At 41.4% G+C, this 23,594-nt stretch overlaps 1 protein-coding gene and 1 long non-coding RNA gene across 2 annotated transcripts in view; one reads left to right on the top strand and one right to left on the bottom strand.

Annotated features, from left to right (window-relative positions):
• The window catches only part of ALDH1A2 (aldehyde dehydrogenase 1 family member A2), a 71,819-nt gene that overhangs the window by 3,401 nt on the left and 44,824 nt on the right, over window positions 1-23,594 (top strand). The window lies entirely within an intron of this gene.
• Window positions 4,223-22,615, bottom strand: LOC112059004 (uncharacterized). The gene is made up of 2 exons (XR_002888193.3): window positions 22,477-22,615; window positions 4,223-4,369 (listed from the first exon to the last, which is right to left on the bottom strand). It is a non-coding gene; the product is annotated as an uncharacterized LOC112059004 (long non-coding RNA).

The raw sequence follows: 23,594 nt of genomic DNA, 5'->3' as shown, positions 1-23,594 counted from the left end.
TGTTTTTCTGCCTTCCTCATCCCCCTGCTCCAAACCTGTGGAGACCTCTGTCAGTCCAGGGATCCATGTATAGGGAGGGGGCAGGCAGGAGGGAATGCCAGGCTGATACACACCCTCTCCCTGGCAACAAACAATAAATCCAATTGTGCCATCTCCATGCTGGGAACTCCTCTAAAATGGGATGTTCCAGGAGCATCAGATGTTGAGGGAAGCCACAGCAGTGAAGCTGCAGTGAAGCCACGCCGTCTGGGTGTTCTGAGCATGTAGTGGAAACTTGGAGATCTGTGTGCAACTGTGGGGACTCTGTGGGCTCCAGAGTCTGAACCCCTTTATCATTTGATCTGTTCTTCTATCTAGTGTTTAAAAATAGATATGGAATTATTCCAATGGAACTATTTCCCCTTGCAGAGTTTTCCTCCTCTAAGGCCACCTCTGGTGTTTTTTTCTGCAGGAATTCTTCATCTCTTGCTGTTGTGTAATCAACCCTGTTTTATAGATAGGACTTCTGAAGTTAGTTTTTAACCAATAAAACACCCCCAATTTGAAAAAAAATGTGTTGATCCAATAAACACTGGAAAAATACCAGAAATGGTTACTCAATTTGTATTGATGTCACCCCTTTCCCAGTGTAGTTTGTTATTATATGGGCAATATTGCTGGTCCCTGGCTTGTATCTACATGGAGCAGTAATGGGGGTTATGGGGATGTGATTTCTAATGTGTTGCGTATTAATTGGTCTGTGTAGTCCCTGCTGGTGGGCACTAAAGGTTCCCTACTGCACTTTAACATAAATAGAACCTCAGAATTATGAACACCAGAATTACAAACTGACCAGTCAACCACACACCTCATTTGGAACTGAAAGTACGCAATCAGGTGGCAGCAGAGACCAAAAAAAAAAAAAAAAAAAAGCGAATATTGTACAGTACTGTGTTAAACGTAAACTACTAAAAAAAAGGGGGGGGAGTTTAAGATTTGACAAGGTAAGAAAACTGTTTCTCTGCTTGTTTAGTTTAAATTAAAATGGTTAAAAGCAGAATTTTTCTTCTGCATAATAAAGTTTCAAAGGTGTATTAAGAATGTTGAATTGTAAACTTTTGAAAGAACCATAACATTTTGTTCAGAGTTCCGAACATTTCAGAGTTACGAACAACCTCCATTCCCAAAGTGTACATCACTCTGAGGTTCTACTGTAGTGCCATTTGAAACAGTAAAAAGAACAGGAGTACTTATGTTAAAGCTCAGAAGGGAACAAATGCACTGAACACTAAACCAACGGTTCAATAACAAGGATAAAGCTTAAACTAACACATAAGTCATTTTTATACATATAATAAAAATTAAAGTAGATCCTGCTTAGTCAAGAATTTTGGGAAGTATCTCCACAAAAAATCTTCATTACAGTAGAGTCAGTAGACTCCCAAAAACCTGATTTTTGGACATCTACACAGAACTCAAAAATTACTAAAAATAAACCTCAAAATATAAAACTAATAGATCCTGTTCAATAGAAGCCCTATGTGCAGAGCATTGTCATAGTGATTTTAATAAGTCACATTGACATGAAAGGACAGGGTGGGGTCAGGACTCCTGGGTTCCTTTCCCAGCTCTGCCATTGGCTTGTGTGACTTGGAGTGACCAGCTTCACCTTCTCTGTGTTTCACTTTACCTCCGTATAATGGGGATGATAATAGTCAAGTTGATGTTGAGTTCTAATTCTTGTTTGCATGGCATTTTTAGCTTGAGAGTTTGAGCTTGAGTAAGAGTTGCTAAATTAGGTCCCTTGAGATCCTCTGGTAAAAGGACTGTAACAGGATGAAGTTGCTTTATTACGAAAGGAGTGAGTATATAGTTCTATTAATGGCTCTTTGTTCAGAAAGAATTATACATTAGGATTAGGTGAATAGACTGATGGCCATATTAAACCTGTAACAGGGATCGTCTTCCACTCCTAAACTATAAACTAAATATAGGCCAGTTACAGTTCAGACAATTTAACCAAACTGTAAGTCTAGCCCTAGAGTAAAGCAGTAAAATTACACAGTTTGTACTAGGGATGGGCAAGCAACTTCTGGTGAAATAAGAACTGAAAAGAAACATTTGAGTTTCCAAAAGTATTCGGGGTTTTTATTGGTTGCTACTAAATTCTCTTGCCCGTCCACTCCGTGACATTGCCTAGCACCCTTTTTCTGCAGGTTTTCTTGCCTGCCGGAGATTCTCAGAGTAATTTCTTGACCAAAATTCAGATTAGGGGTGGCAGGGAAGATGATTTATTTAGAATAACTGACCTGAATGTGTTGAACTGAAGCAGAAAGTTTGAAAAAATTCAGGTGAGTAGATTTCTCCCCAGCTATCTTTATCCTTTCTGGTAGCAGATTCTCTTTGGGTTGACGAGTCTTGTTTCATATAAAAAAAAATCAATCTATCTGTGTAACCAGCCATTATTAGCTGGCTAATTTCTTGTAGATTTCGTGGTAGAAGTTGCTCTCAGGGACGTATTTGAATGGGAAGGGGTTAGGGGCCTTGTGGGTCAGCTCAGCTGGAAGATTCCAGGAGTAGGGGGTGCCTGGATGAAAGACAACCAGAGATGGGATCTGAGAAGTGGACAAATGGAACCACTCAGTTCCTCTGTCCAGAGGGTTCAGGTTGCAGAGATGCTGCACTCTGTGATGCTTTTCTCTCTGCCAGCCTGGGTCGGGGGTTGGCTACAGCTCTGCCAGTCTGCTCTCTGTGTCAGCATGGACTGGCAAAGTAACTATTGGATTTGATGCTATGTGGATCCACAGACCTAATCTCTCTGCATTAGGAGTATACTCGAACTGACCAGTGGACCAACTGGTATGTAACAATTTCCTACTGTGACCAGGTCTAGATATTTCAGAGGAAGGTGCACTGAACTGTGCAAAACTACATTGTGGTCTAAAGGGGAAATTTCTTCCTGACCCCTGATGCTTTGAAGCTTGAGTATAGATAATATAATTGAAAATGCTATTATTTTCATATAAATGTATTTATTTGTTCTTAGACTCATAGAAGTTGGAGACTGAAAAGGCCTGTTAAGTTAGTCAGTTAATCCATCTGCCCGGCAATGCAGAATGCCCTCCCCACTCCTTAATCAGATCCTATACATGTTATTATTTGCAATAAACTGAATATAGTATTCCAGGCGAATACATTAATTCCACTGTATGTATCTTCTTCTGTTCACTTCTTTGTGCTGCACATTAAGAGATGTCTTCAATGAACTGTCCACAGTAATGCCTAAATCTTTGTCCAGAGGTTACAACTAATTCAGATTCCATTAATTTGTACTAGTAATTTAAATTCTTCCTTCCAATGTACACTGCTTTGCACTTACCTATGATGAATTTCATCTCTTGTATTGTTTTCCGATTACCTAGTTAGGTTAGCTCCTGATGGAATTTCTCACAATCCCTTCCAGTCTCTTGACTACTTTGAATATTTTTTATCTGCAGCCGATGCACCTCACTGTTAATGATCTAGTGAACAAAGATATTGATTGCCACTAGACATAGTAATGATCCTGGGGCACCTTTCTATTAACCTCTTTCCACCGTGAGAATTGTCCATTTATTTCCACTCTTTGCTTCTTATCTCTTAACCAGTTTTTAATCCATGACAGGACTTTATCTCTCACCATGTGGTTACTAACTTTCCTTAATAGCTTCTTGCGAAGGACTTTATCATCAAAAGCCTTTTTAAAGTCTAAATAAATTATAATCACTGATTCTTCTCTGCCCATCATTTGGATAATTCTTTTCAAAGAACTCTTAACGGGTTACAGAGGCACAATGGTAGAATCTGTATCAGTTTGCCCATATAGCCAAATGGTTCATAAAATATCACTGTTTTTTATGATTTTTTATGATTTTTCTCAACTATTTTTCCTTGTACTGAAACAAGACATTTTGCAATTTAATTTTTCATCACCTCATTTTTTTAGATGACTGTTTTTCATTTGTTTGTTTTAGCTTTTCCAGTATAAGAGTACCACTTCCTCCCTGAAGCAAACAAAACTAAAAGCACAGATGCAGAGACAAAGATACATAGCTCAAGAAAATGAAAGATTGCATAGACCAATGTGACTAATTCATTATTATAAATCAACATGGATGCATCAAAATTCAATCTGGCTGAAAGAGATGCATTGTGACAGTCAAATCGTGTATTTATAGAGAAGTATGACTATAATTGGGCTATGTAAAGACAAGGTATTTTTATTTATTATCAAAGAAAGTCCATTTCTTCAGCAAATGAAAGCTCTTGAGCACTTTCATGCTGTTTGCATATAAATCTCCCTCCACCTTCTCCTTTGGAGTGGCATCCTCAGTCAAGTGATGTGGGGTACCTAGGAACAAACACAAATAAGTGGCTAAATTGACTACTTACAGACTTTTAAACATTATTTGTATTTTATATAATATATTAAAATGATGTAGCTTAAAAAGTGATTGCTTTTTAAGGACCTAATCCTGCATTATTTGCACACTCATGATTAGTGAAGGGCTGGCTGCTCTGATTGTATATGAGCAGCTTGTTTCACCCAGAACACAAGAATTTCCGTACGTTGGAATCAGTCAAAAATCATAACAGCCCTGGCCAGTGTTTTCTGTTATTTTTAATAATGATCTACACTATGTGTAGATAAATGTGACATTTATTTAAATTAATACAATGTGGTCAAATTTTTAGTGCACAATTTGTTACTTAAATATGCGGTACAAATCGCTACATCAAAGTGAAACAAAGTCAACACTAAAATATTCTCCAACAACAAAAACAGAATTCCTCCGAATTCACTCCGAACCCTGCCCAGAGGGTGCTTGGTGAACTAGATTTTGCAACATGACCTAAAAGTCAATGCATTCAGGTGTTGCTGGACTGAAGTAGGAGTAATTTTCAGAGGGGAGGGCCCTCCAGTGAAAATTCCCTGACACCCGATCTGATCTCAACTTTTACAATAAAATACAAGGAGAGAGGCAATCTCTAGAATACACAGGAATTAATCCATAAAGCAATTAGTAGGTCACAGTCAACACTCTAAATTGCACTTAGAACCTAAGTGGAAGCCAATGTGACCTATTGAACAGAGGTATAATGCAGTCCCTGCACACAAATGTATGCAATGGGCCACATTTTAATCCAGCTGCAGTTTTCATGTGGTCTTCAGGTGTAGCCCATAGTAGAGTAATTCAATTGCAGGAATCTATGCTGGAGGTGGCAGGGGCATGGAGAATTGTAGTGAAGTCCAACTCGGAATGAAAAGGTTTCCACCTCTTTGCCAAGCTCAGATGAAAAAAAAAAGCACTCTTCGCTGTTCTCTGGACATCCAGCAGCAGGCAATGACTGAACATTCCTAAAATTGCAAACGTGGGTAATAAAAAGTGCCTTTCAACACAAAGAATCTCCAAACACACCTCTCTCTATAAGTATCACGGGGTAGCCGTGTTAGTCTGTATCTACAAAAACAACAAGGAGTCTGGTGGCAAAAATACTTTATCCATCGCTGAAGTGAATCCACTTCTGGGGTGCAACACATTAGCTGCGTAACAATGCAGAGCAACACAAGGCAACAGTTTGAGACCGGAAGTGAAAAATACTAGCGTCAATTGAACTTGGAGAGGATTTTAGGACGGTGAAATGTAATTACCTAAACTAAAATGTGACCATAATACAAAGGCTAACAACCCTAGCCTCCCCGGGTGAAAAATGCCACAGGATTTTAAATGACAGTGTTTGGTCAGGACCTCAATTCTTCATTTCATCTGAAATATGACATCCCTAGCAGCACCATGCTGGGGCATTGTTTCAGTGCTGGCTCAGTGGGAAGTATGCCACATACTAAATCACCAACTCCACTTTTAGGAGCACCCTGGGATTTCCTGGGAAGTTTCTCATGCAATTACTGGCCAGGCCTCAGCCTGATTAGGTTGTGAGATTTGAGGTAGCATTTGGGGCTGCTTGTAAGATCTCAGAATTAATCTCTTTGTAACATATATGAAATAGTGGCACCCTTGACTGATAGGTTGTTGTTTAAATAGAGTAGTAAAGAGCAGTCCCTAGGACAGGTATTTCCCCATTCTCTTCTGTGATGAAGACTTATGACCCCCCTCCTCCAGGCCCCCATCTTTTAATTTAGGCCCAGACTGCCTAGAAAGTCTCCTAGCTTTGTGTGCTTCCAGATATGGGTATTCAACTTGAGACACACAACATCAGGGGCCAGTTCTGAAAATGTCAGTCTTAGCTTAGTCTGTGGCCTCCTTTAGTCTCCCGTTCACAGCCAGGTTGTCTTGTGATCCCGCTGACTCTCCTAAAGCTGCTTTTTTAAAAAAAAGAGTCTACACTTTATTTTTAATTTGCCTTTACATCTTTGGTATTTTCTCATCAAATACCTCAAAGCAGTTTTCTAATTTTCATTTTATATCTTTCTGCCTCTACATTTTATGTTCTCTTCTATTAGCATCACTTAGGCAGGATTGCTTTTGCTTTTATTAAGGATATTTTTTGGCCTGCTTAAACCCTTGTATCTTTCTGTTTAACCATCCCATTTATTTTCTTGTCTCTTTGCTTCCTTTTTTTGGCCTTGGGAATGCAAATCTTCTGTGACTCGTATACATTCGTAAGCCTCCATGCTGATTCTATGGATTTTAATTTCCTAACTTCAAGCAGGAGGTTTCTAACTTCCTTCCTTTTCTTTAAAAAAAAAAAAAAAATCCCCTCTTGAAGTTTTAGTATCCCAGAGAGTAGTGCTTCTTCATGTGATCCTCTCCTGCAATGATGTTGAAATTATTTATGTGATAACTGTTACTCAATGGTTCAGCTACAATTACTTCTTAAACCAACTCCTGTGTGACAGGACTAAGTCAAGTGTGGGTTAGAATATAGAGAATTATTTTTTACACTCTCTTTCACAGCATAATATTCACTCGGGTAATATGTGATTATTATTCTAATAGCTTTTATTGCCTCCCTGTTCTTTTTCAAATTTAACTTCATGATTATTGTTCTGATCCAGAGGTCAGGACTATGCCCCTGCTATTGTGTTTGTATTTTATGACCACAGATTTGTATCCACTGCTGATTCTACCTCAGAGTCTTCTCTACCCAGACATTTTCGTTCAATAGAATTCATGGAATTCTTTATGTATGGGGCTACTCCCCCCATCTTTGCAGCCTAACCTGTCCTCCCTATGAAGTTTATAGCTAGAAATTATGGTATGCCACTGATTATTCTCACCCCACCATGTTTCAGACATGCCAGGGTTTTTTTCTCGCAGTGAGACAGTCCAGATCACCCATTTTTCTCTTAAGCTTTTTGCATTGGTTTATAGGCACTTGTACTTTTATAACTGTAAGATGACTTGGATGAAAGCTGCAGGCTGACCAGCTGAAAAGCCTACAAAGCCTCTTCAACTAGATCACTATGGCATTTCCTGAGACATAGGACCTACTTCTCATTTACCACCCTGGCAGTGAAAAGGGTCTTAAAATGGAAGTAAATTATATTTACAGCCACTTTAAGCCCCCTTTATGCTGCCACAGTGATGTAAAGGGGCTTGGTGTAAATGAGAATCAGGGCTCATGGACCTGAAAAGAGGCATTTTATTTTGCATTCTGAAATTGAACAAGAGTTTGTCGTCACTGCTCTTTCTGACCCGTTTTAGAAGTGCCTTCCTCAGATCCCAGCACTTGCCACTGTGCATCTCCATCAAGCACCAATTTACCTTATCGTACGAAATCTCTATTTCCTCCTAATTGCTTTGAATACTAATCAACATTAAGCCATCTGTATAGGTTAACTTAATGGAGTGGGTAGAAACAAACAGTGTAATAGGCTGTTCACCTGTTCAAATCAAGGAAAAAGGAGAGCTTTCTTTAATGGTTCCCTCTTCTTTCAGGCTGGAAAGTGTGGTTCTAGCAATTTCTGTACTGGGGCACCCTGAAAGCTCTGACAAGAACTTACAGCTCCTGAAGCTAACAAAGGGGCTGGTCCAAAGCCCCCACAAGTGAGCGAGTCTTCCCATTGAGTCCAGAGGAGTAGGCCCAAATAGGAGCCAATAACTGAACCCAGGATCATCCTGTTCAGAGACCTACAATGGTCTTCACTTGTTTAACGTTGTTTTTATTTAATTGTAATTTTTGCAAACTTAAAATACCCGATCCAGCTGTTTTTCTTCCTAGGTGCCTGAGGTGCAGAGGCTACCATTACACTGTGTCTGTGGCATAGCTTAATAAGATTTCAGCCCTGACTTCTCCGTCACCCATCAGGCTTTCTTAGTCTTTCCTTCCTTGTCTCTACCATAATTCCCCAGCCACTTCTACTAAGGGTCTGAGCCAAAGCCCATTGAAGTCAATGGGACTCTCTCCATTGACTTTGCTGAACTGGAGCAGGTTCTAATTCCCCACCTGTTCTTTTTAGGCAGGCAGCTCAGGTCTCAACCGGCTGTCTGAGACTCCAGAGCAACATGTCTGTGCTGTGTTAACCTGGTCCTACTGGTCTGAGCCCTTTGATAGTCATTTTAAAACCATTTGTTATTTTGGTAAAGACATTTTTACCTAAAGTCATTCCTGTGCAATAAATAATACTCAGCACTTTCCCTCCAAGGATCTCGAAGCTTCTAACAAACATCAATTACTTCAGCCTCCCATCATCCCCGGGAGACTGGTGAGTGTTAGGTCTGTTTTACAGCAAGGGAAGCTCAGGTTATACAAGTCAGTGTTAGATTCAGGATTCGAATCCAGATCTCTTGACTTCCCCATCCATCACTGCATTACCCTGTGCTTTCCTTGTCTTTGAATAGAGAAATGGCATATTTTAAATAGTCCAAGCGGCAAGTTCTCTAAATTACTCCCTCTGCAGAGATGCATGAGTATCAGAGACCTCAGAAAAAAGAACAGGAGTACTTGTGGCACCTTAGGGACTAACAAATTTATTTGAGCATAAGCTTTCATGGGCTACAGCCCACTTCATCGGATGCATAGAATGGAACATATAGTGAGGAGATATATATACATACAGAGAACATGAAAAGCTGGGAGTTGGCCAACCAACTTTTCATGTTCTCTGTATGTATATATATCTCCTCACTATATGTTCCATTCTATGCATCTGATGAAGTGGGCTGTAGCCCACGAAAGCTTATGCTCAAATAAATTTGTTAGTCCCTAAGGTGCCACAAGTACTCCTGTTCTTTTTGCGGATACAGACTAACACGGCTGCTACTCAAAGACCTCAGAGACAGTCATAACACCGGAGACAAATTAACAGGCTGAGAGCCCTGGACAAGACAATGCACATTTGGAATTGGGCTGCTTCCTCAAATGCTCAGAAGGTTGAAGTTAGTGTATTACATACAGAGGTGAAAGTAAGCTGGTACGCCCCAGTACGGCCTACCGGCAAGAGCCAGTGTGCCGTACTGGGCGGCCCGGCTTCCGCAGGCAGCAATTTAAAGGGCCTGGGGCTCCCAGCAGCAGCTGGAGCCCCAGGCCCTTTAAATTGCCACCAGAGCCCTGCTGCCGGAGCCTTGGGGGTAGCGGCAGTGGGGCTCCGGGGGTTATTTAAAGGGCCGGGGCTCCCGCTGCCTCTACTGCCATGAGCCCTTTAAATAGCTGCCAGAGCAGGAGCGGCGGCTGAGCCCTGGGCCCTTTAAACTGCTACCGGAGCCCCCAGCTGCCGTTGCTACCCTGGCGGGAGAGGGGAGGGCACTTACCAGTACAGGGTGGGCCGAGGCTGGCTCTGACCCCCCCATTGCCCGCCCCTTCCGCCCGAGGCCCGCCCCTTCCGGGGGCCAGAGCCGGACCCAACCCAGCCCCGTACGAGTAGTCCCTATTTCTACTTTCACCCCTGATTATATATTGTGTGTGCACATTCACACACACACACACACACACACACAATCTTACATTTGCTTTCTGCTCTTTACTGCTTCTTTATGTAGCACAAAAATGGACTCAGTGTTTGGGGGTTTTGCTGCTGCTGTTCATTAGAGATATTAGGTTCAGATTTTGATGGGAGATCTGAATAATAAGGTCACATGAGGCTGTACCCTGAAATGTTACCCACCCTTTTATTTTTCTATGAGTATCAGAATTCTTTCTGGTGGCAGGGTGTGGAGAAGAAGACCTGCATCTAAGGTCATTCCCACTTGTGACATCATTATTCAGGTCCTCCAAAGATTTTAATAAGGTCCACCTTTTTATTTTTTAAAGGGGGGCGAGGAGGCCCTGATATTTAATATGAAAAGTACCCCAACCCCACAGATAGAGACATCCAGCAACTGGAACAGCTCAGCGTCACCCACCCCTATCTACCCAGGTGGGCCAGGCTGCATAGAGCTTTTGGGGCCAGTTCCTCAGCTGGTGTAAATCGACATAGCTCCATCTAGTCCCTGATATTTTTTTTAGACCAGTCTATGATAGTTTCTGTATCTCTCACAGCTTTTTTTAATCGACTCATTTTGAAAGAAAGCTGTGTTTATGGCAGCCTGACTTTCCCTCCGGTTACACATGGAGCAAGAACAAATTGCTTTTCTTTTTTGGGTTCGTCTCTCTAAATACAAGTGTGGGCGCGCACACACGCAGAGTACTTGATAAAGGCTTCTGACCAGGAAATCAGTTACCTGTTTTCACAAAGTGGCTCTCTGTGACTGAGAGCCTTTGTAGTCAGCTCTTCCATCTGTTTGCCTAAATGGTCTGTAGGGAGACTAAAAGCAGTGAACCTGGAATAACAACATTTGACTTCAACTAGGCCCTCTGAGAGTTCAGTTATTACTTAATGGATTGAATTGGCGACATATCCTATACCAGATAACAGCCAAGGGTTGTATTAAATTAACCTTCGCAAATGGGTATTTATTGGTGTGCTCTTTAGAGAAGGTTAGTTATTGGGCTACATGTGCTAGCTGTAATTAATATGGCTCTTCATGCTTCTACATGCTGATAGGTATTTGCACTGTCTGGGTGAAAAATTTCTCAGATTAAAGCCTTGATGGTGGTTCTAGCCATTTAGTGATCAAGTGTCACTGTGTTCACTACATTGAGCATAAATCCTGTCTTGTAAACAGCAGGGAGACTAATGAGCTTTGCCCACATTCTGGTATCATTACAAGGGGTTCCAGCAGAGTAAAAGGGGAGTCGTTTGGAAAGAGGAAGAGAAACAGTGATTTGAAAGCAAATGGAAAAATTCTCAGGCTTAGATAAATGAACATGTGTGTGTAGGGAAGGCGTACAAGACTTATAACCCACTCTGGTCATTTAGGGAAATCTCTGGGTTGTGGGGTTTTAGTTTTGTCTTAGTCCATATTGTAAAAGCTGTTTGTTTGGTAAAAGGTGAGGCTTATGTTTTTAATTTACACACTTAAAATTATTGGTCTGCTTCTATTTAGAGGTAAATAAAAGAGCTTATTTTTCATGCAGCCCATAATGAATAGCTCACAATTATAAAGACTAGTGTTAAACACCATTAAATATTGGCATTATTTTGTTATACCCCTAAGTGTTTTATTTGCTCAGCACTGTAATCAACTCCTGCAAGAACTCTTCACATCCAATTTTCGTCTTAGCACCACAGTGTACCTTGGGGTGTAAATCTGTCAGATATCCAAACACAGTGGGATACTTTTGACAGCTTAATCCCAGCCTTCCCCAATCAGCCTTATGGATAATAGAAAGTAAGTCAAATGGACTGTTCCAATTTTCTATTTGTGGACTCAATGGCTAATTGACTGAAACAACTGAAGGAGAAATCAAAATTGAACTCTGAGGCAAGAGATTCTAACTAAAGTTTTATTTCCTTCGAGAGAGACCATGTTTAAAATAAACAAATCAAAATTCCCCGAGCTCCTTTGTTGGAAAGAAAAGCCCCTGCTCATCTGTGCCTCTGAGCAAAGAGATTCCATTGTCATTTTGGAGAAGAGGAGAGATGATGTGCTCTATATCTTCTTGAAGAGCAATTGATGAAAGAGTTTCCAAATTAGTCTTTTGGGAATTACTTCACACCTGCATCTACCAAACACAACAACTTGTTTTAAAGGCTTTCACCAAGGATGTCATGGGTGGTATTCCTTACAGTGTAAGTGGTACATAATGTGAGGTAACTTAATGCTGATGATGCCAAGCTATTCTCTTTCTGAAGCCCATTAATAACATCCCATTTTCAGGAAGACTAATATTCCTGCATAGTATTCTAGAGATAAGTGACAGTTTAACCAATATAATAATGAATGGTACCAGACCCAGAACTGAGCCTCAGGAATAAGGGCCTCCAGATCTTTGGGAAAGTTCAGATTTAGATCCAGACTTTGTGGCTTGGGGTCTTCAGTTATAACCAGTATGGGAAGTCAAATAATCACCTGCATGTATCTTATTAGATGTACACCTCTACCCCAATATAACACTGTCCTCGGGAGCCAAAAAATCTTACCGTGTTATAGGTGAAGCCGCGTTATAGCAAACTTGCTTTGATTTGCCGGAGTGCGCAGCCCTGCCCCCCCCCTCCTCCGGGAGCACTGCTTTACCACGTTATATCCAAATTCGTGTTATATCGGGTCGCGTTATATCAGGGTAGAGGTGTATTAGTGAATATCATGATTACTAGATATATCAGTGAATGCACTTTGGATAGAACAGGGTTAGTGTAAACTTTAAAATGTATAGATGTTCCACAGAAATCCAATCAGGCTGATAAATATTCAGCTTGATTTTATATATCCCTGAAGTGCTGACAATTAGAACAGTTAATCCAAGATTATATTCCTAAACGCTTTTCGAACTGTCTGGTTTTTCACTTTTAGGTAATTTTTGCGCTGCAGGACCTACAATAAAAGGAAGTTTCATTGGTATCATTTAGCAAATACATTCAAAATGCTCTAACAGAAATATTTGCAAACATTAAGTAGGTTAGTGGGATACTAGTGGGGGCAAATTTTCCAGAAGCTATGACTGTTCACTTGGGTCTAATATAGACTTAGCACTTTGCAGGTCAGTGGCTCTGCTATTTGTCTCTGACCTAACAGATCTGGAGTTCTTCACATCAAAACCAAGTCTTGCTGAGCTGAGATCAAACGTGCTAAGGTAAGGATCCTGCCAGTGATTTATCATGCCAGGGAGAGTGATCAGGCCATATGGGGCCACTGCAAATGAAGTTGACATTCCAGCAATTTCTCATATGTGGTTATAAAGTGATTTTCTCATATGGGACTTTCAAGTCAAGCTGAACTCTTCCATGACATTTTTCTGAGGCAGAGTTGTCTGTAATGTTCAAGAGTAGCAGGAGTAAATACTTACGTAGAGTAGCTAAAATGTGGCCTAATTTGTAAGCAACACCCTGCACTTTGGTAATGAACATGTGAAATAGCAAATAGTTAATTACAAACAATTTTGAAGACTAATGTTACTGTCTTCATTTAAATATTAAAATCATTCTCCCATGCATAAAAGAACACATAATTCTGTTCTGTATTATTATTGAACTATCAAATCAGTGCTGAGATGCCCAATAACAAGCACAGCACACAAGCACCTATGCATGATTTAGGAAAAACATGCTGTTCAATTTTAGATTCATTTCTAAAAAAATCCCTTATCTGAATAGTCCTTATGCCCACTCCCTAAAATGACAGTCCTTGTGTAAGGATACTGGTGAGAGGAAGGGTTTCCAGAATCGGTTTCTTAATTGCCACAACTTCATTAAAGTGCAGTGACAGCTCAATAATTGATTTTCAAAACAAATACCTCCTCCCTCCCACCAATGCCCGACAATGAATTTTTAGAAATCTCTCATTGTTTAATTTTTAGGTCTCAGTAAATGCAATCAACCAGATGGACCTTGTGCCCTAAACATAATTTTTTCCCCTCACATGTAACCAAATTTGCAGTGACTTGTTCACGAATGGCTTTTCTTTTCTCTAAATGGCAGATCCAGTGCATAATAAATGTTTCAGGAATCCTAGTTTCCAACAAAACCCTTTCTGGTGCAGGGCAAATTACGACAGTGGAGAGTTTCACGAGAAATTAAAGAGAGAGCCCCACTACTGAAAGCGTGACTGAAAGTTTTGTTAGGATTACATGAAATATTAGCTGGACTAGGGCAAGTGTAATTGTCCCTGTATTGTGCTACTATCAGCAGATAAATTCTTCATTAAATGAAAAGGTGCAAATTACTTTGAGAAAAGCAATTACTTCCAGTGCTGCATGTAAAATTGTGTTTATAGGTTGTAATAATACAGCCAAAATGAATAAGATGTTTCTGATCTGTTACAAGGACAGTGTAACAAACAATGCACATTGATATATTTTACCCCCGTAGAGTAATTTTCTGGAGGAACCATAAGCAAAATTAATCCCTTTAGTATGACTGAATTAAAATAATGGCTGCTTCATCAGTATGTGCCACAGTGAGAAACTTCAATAGAAAAGGGTATAATCGCTGTTTGGCAGACTAGGTTTTATGCAGGAAATACTTGTGAAGGAAACAAGTTAAGTAAGCATGCTACTACTGCACGTTGTTAAGACATACTTAATCTCCTCAACTAATTACCCAAACCTCCTAATTCAAAATCATATAAACAAAAACATTTAGATAAGCTGGATGTTTTTTCAAATAGGTGTCCCCTATGGCTTAGAAAATAAACACGACACGTCTCCCCTTGTCTGATGTGTTGCCATTTGCAAAAGAGCAGACTCAACTCTCAGAAAGACAGAAGACTAATTAAGCCAGGGAGATAGGCAGATCAAACATTTGGTGTGAGGATTTTGTTTCATAGGGAGAAGAAAAATCATGTTAAATTCCACTTGCACAACCGATTGACAGGAGGTTGTCAAACCCCATCAGTGTCTCCCGCTACTACTCAGGAGTTGAATTTCCCACAGAACTTCTCCTCAAGCCACAGCCGCTTCCGACTGTACCATTTTAACTCAATTGACATTGCAATGGAGTGACTCCTGATTTACACTGGTATAGGTAAGAGCAGGATCTGGCCCTGAAACCCTGTTCTCAAGATATTGATGTACTTTACTATTTTAAAAACTTATATCCTGATCCAGACCTCAATGTAATGAATGGAAAGACCGTCATTGACTTCAATGGATTTTGGATCAAGCCCTTGTTGTTTGAGGATTATATCCAGAAAAGCTACAGGCCCCAAAGATCATGAGTCTGGCCACACGCTTCCTGCCCTTAATGTGCCCCCTACACCAGAGGGATCCCCAGCTGGTCACCTAGACCAACTTAAAGACTTATTTGTGTCACCATTATGGTGCAAAGCACTTTATTGGGGCTGGGGATTTGGCTCAGAGATGGAATGACTTGATCATGAATTTACTAGCCTGCAGAGCTTGGTGCAAGACTCATCTTGTCTGACTCTGGAAGGCTTTCCCTGGGCCCAGTCCTTGTCCTTGCTCATGGTCTCATTGGGAGAAATCTTGACCCTACTGAAGTCAAGGAGAGTTTTGCCTTCATTGACTTCAGTGGGGCCAGAACTTCACCCACTGACTTCATCTGGGACTTATTGGCTGAATAAAGGCTGCAATATGAGGCTTTTTTTGATGGTTTGGATCACTATATAGAAAGAAGCTGTTTGTCCCATCAGTTGTGTATAGTTTAATGTCCCACTAGAATGTAATTAAAATAAAATCTCTGAGACTTGAACCAGATTAAGATGGAATCACTCTTACATGGTGGGGGCAGGGGAACTGTCTTTGTCAGTAGGAAACTAAATTCTTCTCTTCAAAATATGACCTAAAGAATAATGTTAAAACCAAAATAATGGGCCAAATCCTTTCCCAGTCTAACGAAGCTAATGGAGGGTACAGTGGGATTAAATTGTCCCAGTATATTTCATAAAGATCTTATCTGTTGTACACAACACTTCAGATTATTCAGAAGAGAAATTTAAAAAATTAGTTCACTTTTTACCGCAAGTGTTTTGCATTTCAGCCAGTAGTGACAATGAAACTAGGCTGGTCAGTGTCACTTTCACTGTGTCAGTTTCTCGTCAATTCCCCTTTCTGAGTCTTATACTTTAGTCCCTAGCTGTAAATGTTTTAAATTTCCCAATCAATACATTTTGGATTTTAGATATTTTGTATCTTGTGTTTTTTAATAAAACCTAAATTTGAGTTAATGAATGAAAACCCCATTCTATGGCAGTGTTTCCTTAAAGGCTATGGCAACTTGTTTCTGGCTCTACATCCAAATTAGAGCTGGGAAAAATCCCACCTGGTAAAAAAAGAACACTCTTCTTCCTTTAGAAATCTCTTCTTATTTGGGAGGTCAGGCAGAGCTGAATAAAAGTCAACAGATAGGCAGCCAAAGAAGGAAAATCAACATGTGTGTGGGGCTCACAGTCTCTCTGGCTGGTTTCAGTCTCCAATAAAGCAATGGAACCTCCCAATACAAACATCTCCTACTGGCTGCTTGTGTAGCTACCTTTTCATCACCTATGGGCCTGCTCCTGCTCCCTTTGAAGTCAGTTGGAGTTTTTCTATTTACTTCAGTGCAAATGGGATTGGTCTCCTCATGATGGAACAGCAGTTCATTGGCAGTCCTGACTTGCTTGCCAGAGTTTAAATCTTGTTCACAGTTCATTGTCACTCTAATTAAAATGATTACAAACAGTGCCCATTTGAAAGACACCTTATTATGAAAACAAATGCTGGACAACTTCAGTGGGAGCCACACTTTCCCCTCAGCATAGCTTTAGTGAACAACAGAATAGCCACTGTCAATTTATACCATTAATCTGTAAATCCTGCCTCTAGCTGTGATTCTCATATCCATCTATTGATACAGTTTGAAAAGTGGTCCCATCACTGACACAGCCCAAACATTGGACCACGTCATGCTACTAGCTTTATAAACAGAACTCCACATTGCTTAAAAGTGCATAGCCCACATAATTTGTTTAGTGGCCACTGCAAAGCACTATGTACTCTGTTCATTCACTGCACCACCCCTTATTTTATTTATATTTAGTTTGGTGACCAATCACCAAGTTCTCCAGCAACATGCCAAGATTGCATTTTGCCGTCATGACGCGAGTTTATAAAATATGGATTTTCCCAGATTCCCAGGCAATCACAGAAATGCCCTGTGACACACACTGTCTAGAATGCTGGAGGCTTGTTGTGTCAAGACAGCCATAAAAGTGAAGGAAAACAAAGCCTGAGAAAATAAACAAGCTGCACCTCTGATTGGCAATCCCATCTAGTTCATTCCCTTCCCAATGACTAACTGTTAGGACTCCTGAAATGTGTCCAAAGGAGAGGAAATTAAGTTGCTGAGATGGGAAAGGATATGAAATTTCCTGACCAGACTGAGGTACAGGTGCCCAGTATCTGTGATGTTATGAAACATTTACCAAGGGAATGATTCTGGATTTTTTGCATGCCTCTAAAATTGTCCCTCCCCCACGTCCCCCAAAAAGTCCTATTATGTATTTCTTAATTCCTCCAGCTATGAGAAGATGCTGGGGGCCAAACAGCTGTGATTCCTTCATAAAGTACTTTGGCATCTGATGCCCCCTCCCCCTCTCTTGTAGCCTTGGCGTTGAAGGCTCTCCAAGGAAAAAAGCCACATATGAAAAAGGGATCACTTTGATAGAACGAAACTATAACCAGCTACTAAATCAATTGAGTTAGGAAATTCCCATTCATTCCTGCATTCATCCAGAACCATATCTCCTGTGGGAAGCCATTATTATTTGGATGTTAAAATCCTCTTCCTGTACCAAAAAAACATTTTTGGATCAGCAAAAGTACAAAAACATTGTTTATTAAATCCATGGGAAAATAATTCTATCTCAAAGGAGCTGAAAGCTAGGCCACTGTCTGTCCACTGGCGGAGGTTCTTACTTGTGCACCTGGGGATCTTATAGAAAAAGTCTGATGACATCATCACTAAGCAATATCGAATTAGGAATGTAAATCATCATTTCACTAGCACATCATCTGAGAACGTTTTAAAAAAAGGAAATGAAAAGTTACATTGTTGCCACCTGTGTTGATTGCTCTGCTGAATTAAAACAACTCCAATGCTATTGTTCCTGCATATTTTTAGAGAAGACAGTAAACATGAGAGGCAATGAACATGCAGGAATCCCTGGTGGATTTAAAAATCAGTTCCGCTTCCCAAAGCCAGAGTTCGCCCCAGGGTAAACATCAGAAGGAATTTGTAATTCAACAAAAACAAATTTCTTTCCATTAAGAGCAGCACAGAAGATATTAGCTCTGTGGCATATTTGTGGGTATGTGGGTGTGGAGGGTGTCACTTAATAGGAGTTTGTAAACATAACTTTGCTAACCGATCATGTTCTAGAAATGAATTACAGCTATGTTTTGAGGTGAACATTGTTACTAATAATTACCAAGCCTCAACTGGGACAGACTACTAATTAACTGGGCTATTATAATGGTTTCTTCATGAAGCTTAGACTGCTTTGCATTAGGCTAAAACAGCTACTACTACCCTGATCTTTCAGAAATGATGAACATCCACAAATCCTACTGATGCCAGTGCCCAGTAGCTTTAAAACTCAGGCCATATATATTATAATGCATGATCCAAAATAAAAAACAGGTCTGAGATTATTTGTCTGCAGTATCTCTGGGTGACACTGAGAAGTCCATTGCTTGTTTTCTATAATATTCAGGATGATATCGCAGGTTTCATTTTTCTAGGTATCCCATCATGTTTGGAACGTGTCCTAATCAATGGGCCAATGCTTTCTTTGGTTACAATGCCCAGTGAAGTCAATGGGATTTGTACATGATTAACCAAGGGCAGACTTTGGCCCTACTAATGAAGTGATTCCCCAGGCAAAAAATGGAGCAGCCATTAGGCATTCAAAGTTCTGGATTAGAAACTATCAGTGCATGCGGGTGTGTTTGTGCATGAGAGAGAGAGAGTATTAACCATGAAACCCTGGCCTGGCAAGAGAAATATGGGAACCCATGTTCTCCCATTTCATTCTACTAAGATGTTACAGATGTTTTCTGGGGGGGACCTGAGCTTGGGGCTCCAGTAAAATCCCCCCATTTTTTCTTCCCCTCTCTTCATCTCTGATGACAGCAGGAATGTCATGGGCCTGTCACAAGAGCTGGGCAAGAGAGCCCTCTTGTTGATGCCCCATGTGAATAGATGGCACTTTGAACAGTGAAGAACAACCTCCCCCACCTGTTATATTATGGCGTCAGCACTGATGCTTTGCTAGTGAGCAAAAGGCTGGCATGATTTCCTCATTTAGACAATTTGTAGCATTGTAGGCCAATCAAAAGCAGCTTTGGTCACCTAAGAGGGGTGTCATATTTGTTGTCTAGATGAGTTTATGATTGATCAGTTAATTGTACTGGATAGATTCATGGGCTATTTTACAAGGAACACAAATAAAACGGGAGAGTTTCTGTTCTCTCTTACTGGTCTGAAATGGCTGAAGTACTCACTTAAATGAGGGTAGGTGGCAAACTTAATGCTCACTGCATTGCTTCCAAAACCTCTCCACTGTTTTCCCCCTCGTTTGGCACAGTTTCATTGACAGCACCCAGTGGGCTAGATTACTTAACTACTCACAGTGCCACATAGCTAATACATGACATACTGCATGCTTATTCTTTTCCCTATTGCAAACCACAGAAGTGAACACTAGGATTCAAACAAAAACAAATTACTTCAGCAACTCCTGGAAAACTCAAGTGGTTAATCAGTTACCTTTTATTTAAATATATATGCTTAATGCTGAATTAAGTTGTAAAAACCAAGGGCTGATTTATGGCCTCACTCAGCCTTAATTAACATTGATTCCAGGGGAATAGTAAATGTGAATAGCCTTCACAATTGAGGTTGAACAATGAGCTCGCTGGGTGTTGTCCAATTTGTAGCATGATTTACATGGAAGCAAGCCCTTCTTTTCCTAGGGTTATCCCTTTTTTCATCTGGTGTTTAGGATGGGTTATATATAATCCATAGATAGGAACATTTGCTGTCAAATATTTTCCCTGATTTAGAGCGAGGCACTACAATGGTCACTATAAATAAGGAAGAAAAAAAAACCCAATTTGAGGCTTTGCAGGGATTCCTTGTTCTTGCAATGTGTCATCACTTGTCCATTCCATGGCATTTTTACGAAGTGGCCATAATGAAAGTCAGATTAAATGTACAGGATATATACATTTAATCAACAGCCATTGGAGTCAGTAGTGCAGGAAGAGTTATAAAAGCTCCAGTGAATGCAAATTTATTGCAAAAGAATCTGAGTCTTGGTGGTATGAATGTCTGCTGAATGGTACTACCTGACACAGAACACCTAAAACTTTCAAAAGTGAGTTATTTAAGTGTAACGTTTTGCTTGTAAAGCCGCCAGCTGCTGGATTTCAAGACTTGAAACTGTTCCAAAACATTGGACGAGGTACTTTATATGTGCACTAGAGTAAATACTCTGATTTTACTGCCAATTTAAATGTGCTCAGTTTACAGTAATGAGCTTGTATAGGCATTACCTTGTTTATAGAAAGTGGAACAGGAAGAAACTAACATTAACCATTAACAGTAGCAATTACTTTTGCCTTCTACCTCAACGTTATGCCAAATAGATCTTTCCCATGTCCTATCTAAAAATCTTTGCTGGTGCTGCTTTATAAACACTATGGGGATAATTGGGGTATTGAATAAAAATATTACATCATATAGGTCCAATTAGTTTTGTGACTTCCGTGTTGCTACATCCAGTCCCTGCTTTGAAATGCATTTAAACAATATGTACAATACATGTCCTATATATTGGTGAACTTGATGATAGCAGTTGGTCCCAGCAGAACACATTGTGGCATTTTTTAAGCTCTTTACAAAACCAGAGCAATTTCATCCGGGAAGAAAAGAAAACTGCTGTTTCCGTCCCCTGTTCTCCTTCTCAACTTCTCCATCTCAACTTCTTTTATTTAGTCCAAATGTTTTATTCTTTCAAGACAGAGAAAAATTAAGAAAGAAGCTTCATGTCTCTGTGACTCTGCAATCTTGGACGAACATCCTTGCCATCTCCCTGGCTATCTGCTTCTGGAGAGCCTTCCCCCCCCCCACCTCCCCGAGCCTAATGTAAAGTCTATTAAAGTCAGTGGAAAAGCTGCCAACAAAATCCTTGTTCTACACAGGTCATAGCCAGCTCTTTGTTTGTAATATCAACTCTGGTTTAAAATATACGCTAAGAAGTGACAATAACATGCCAGATGAATCCAGCACATGGTGTTACTACAGATGATGAGTTTTTATTATTTCTGTTGGGTTAGCATGGATTAGCTCCAGTTGGGAACAAGGCCCCATTTTTTAGGTGTTGTACAAACCAATAGGACAACACAGTCCTTCGTCTAAAGAGCTTACAATCAATACCCATGTCAGGCCAAGAGTGGATGCAACATCCAAACAAAATGATATCTGGCAAATGCCATGTTAGGCCCAAGCTTATTTATACTGTGAAGGTGACGCTGGAGGGGATGAATTTTTTTAGAAGTAGGGGAGCAGAAGGAAGAAAGGAAAAGTGAGGAGGCACTGCAGTCAGGGCTGGCTCTGGCTTTTTTGCCGCCCCAGGCAAAAAAGCCTCCCGCCGCCGCCCACCCCCTCTCCCCCCAGCACGGCAGTGGAGGGCGCCGAGCCCGGCTGCAGGCCGCTCTCCCCGACCGGCCGGAGCGCCGGGGGGAGGGCGGCGAGCCCACCGTGGCTCCGCTGGTGGCTGGAGCCCCGGGAGGAGGGCGGAGAGCCCGGCCGGGACTCCGCTCTCCCCGGCGGCCAGAGCGCCGGGAGGAGGGCAGAGAGCCTAGCCGGGGCTCCGCTCTCCCCGGCGGCCAGAGCACCGGGGGGAGGGCGGCGAGCCGGACGGGGCTCCGCTCTCCCCGGCGGCCAGAGCACCGGGGGAGGGCGGCAAGCTCGCTGCGGCTCCACTCTCCCCAGAGCCGGAGCACCGCGCCGTGCCGCGCCGCCCCCTCCAGGTGCCGCCCCAAGCACAAGCTTGGTGGGTTGGTGCCTGGAGCCGGCCCTGACTGCAGTGGGATAGAGAGGAGCAGGGCAAAGAGAGTGAGGCTGAAGGCAAAGGTAATGTGAAGGAAAGCCGTGGGAGGAGGTTACAGCTAACAGTGAATTAGCAGTGAGGAAAGGATGTCCAGAGGCTAGTCCAGGGGTTCTGAAAGTGCCTTGCCCCTCTGCCCTGCTGCTGACACTGCCTACAGAGCTCCTATTGGGGGTGGGGTCTCCTTCGCTCATAGGGCTGGCCTTCCACTAGCCCACATGTCTGGGAAAAGGAAAAGGGGCAGGGTGGGTCTTGGTTAGGGGACGTGTCCCCAGATGGGCTCAATGGTGGGTGCAAGGAAGGGACCAGTTGGGGCTCAATCCCTCTCTGCTATGGGCCACTGTGAATACAGAACACACATACATAATCTCTACAATATTTTCACATCAAGTCATTCAGAATCAGTTACCTTCCAGTGGCCCAGTCCATAAAAACCCAGAAAGCTGAGATCCAGCAAATCCATGTACATGCAGATCCATCTTGCTCTTGCAATTGCCCATTGGTGTGCACAATTAACGTGTGTGTGTGTCTCTCTCTCTCTCTCTCTCTCTCTCTCTCTTGCTCTCTCTCCAGGTCCAAGTCTCACCCTTGACTTAAAAAAAAAATCAGACCCACTACAATGTCTTTCACATTTCTCTCTGGGTTTATAGGCCTTTATTTAGTTCTATATGACAATGCCTCCTCTGTAGATTCCTGAGTGAGTTTTCTAAAATAGCAATAATTTATAATTCTCCTGTTTATTTTTCTAAGATTATCCTTTTGTCTTTCCTTTCTCTTTAAGAATTTCCTTGTATCTGGTTTTGCCTCATCTCTTCACTCCCTCACTTCCCAGCAGACAGACTGCAGCCTTATATGATCTTTCTCACTAGTCAATGATTCAATGTTACAAAGACCTCTAAGGCTGGTGCTTTTTTCAAGGTCCAAGTAAGTTATAACATTTTCTAGTTAACCCTTGTTAACCCTGAGAGGCAGGCAAGTGTTACTAGCCTTGCATTACAGACAGGGAAATTGAGACAGAAGGCAAAGTGACATGCTCAAGGCCACAGTGGAAGACATTGTGAAACCATTATTGGAATGGAGGAGTTCCTGGCTCCAAGCCATGTGTGCAGACTTTTAGATCCTGGTCTCTCTAGTAGAAGTGAGCTCAGCAATAGTTCTACTTTTATATGTTCTTTGCACAGTGAAAAATAGAATTATGGATCAATTTGTTATCACATGAGTTTCACCAAAATTCAGCCCCCCATGGAATTGTGTCATACATAACATCATCAAACAGGCAGTCAACTGAGGAGCATTGTGCCAGCCAGAGTGACCACAATGGATGGTGTACACTAGGAATCGTGTATGGAAGTGCCCAGATCTGGCTCAACCCTGCAAATCCACAAATCTCTGGGGTGTCCTTTCAGGCAGTGCCAGGCAGGGTCAGGGTGCACAAAACTTTGCACATTGTTGAAGAGTTTGAGAGCATAGTGTCCTGGGGTGTTTTCCTGGTAACATGGCCAAAAAGCATGCAACACCTCTTTGGAA

Source organism: Chrysemys picta, chromosome 10 (genome assembly GCF_011386835.1).
Source record: "Chrysemys picta bellii isolate R12L10 chromosome 10, ASM1138683v2, whole genome shotgun sequence".
NCBI classification, from domain to species: domain Eukaryota; kingdom Metazoa; phylum Chordata; order Testudines; family Emydidae; genus Chrysemys; species Chrysemys picta.
This window is presented reverse-complemented; position numbering and strand designations above follow the sequence as displayed.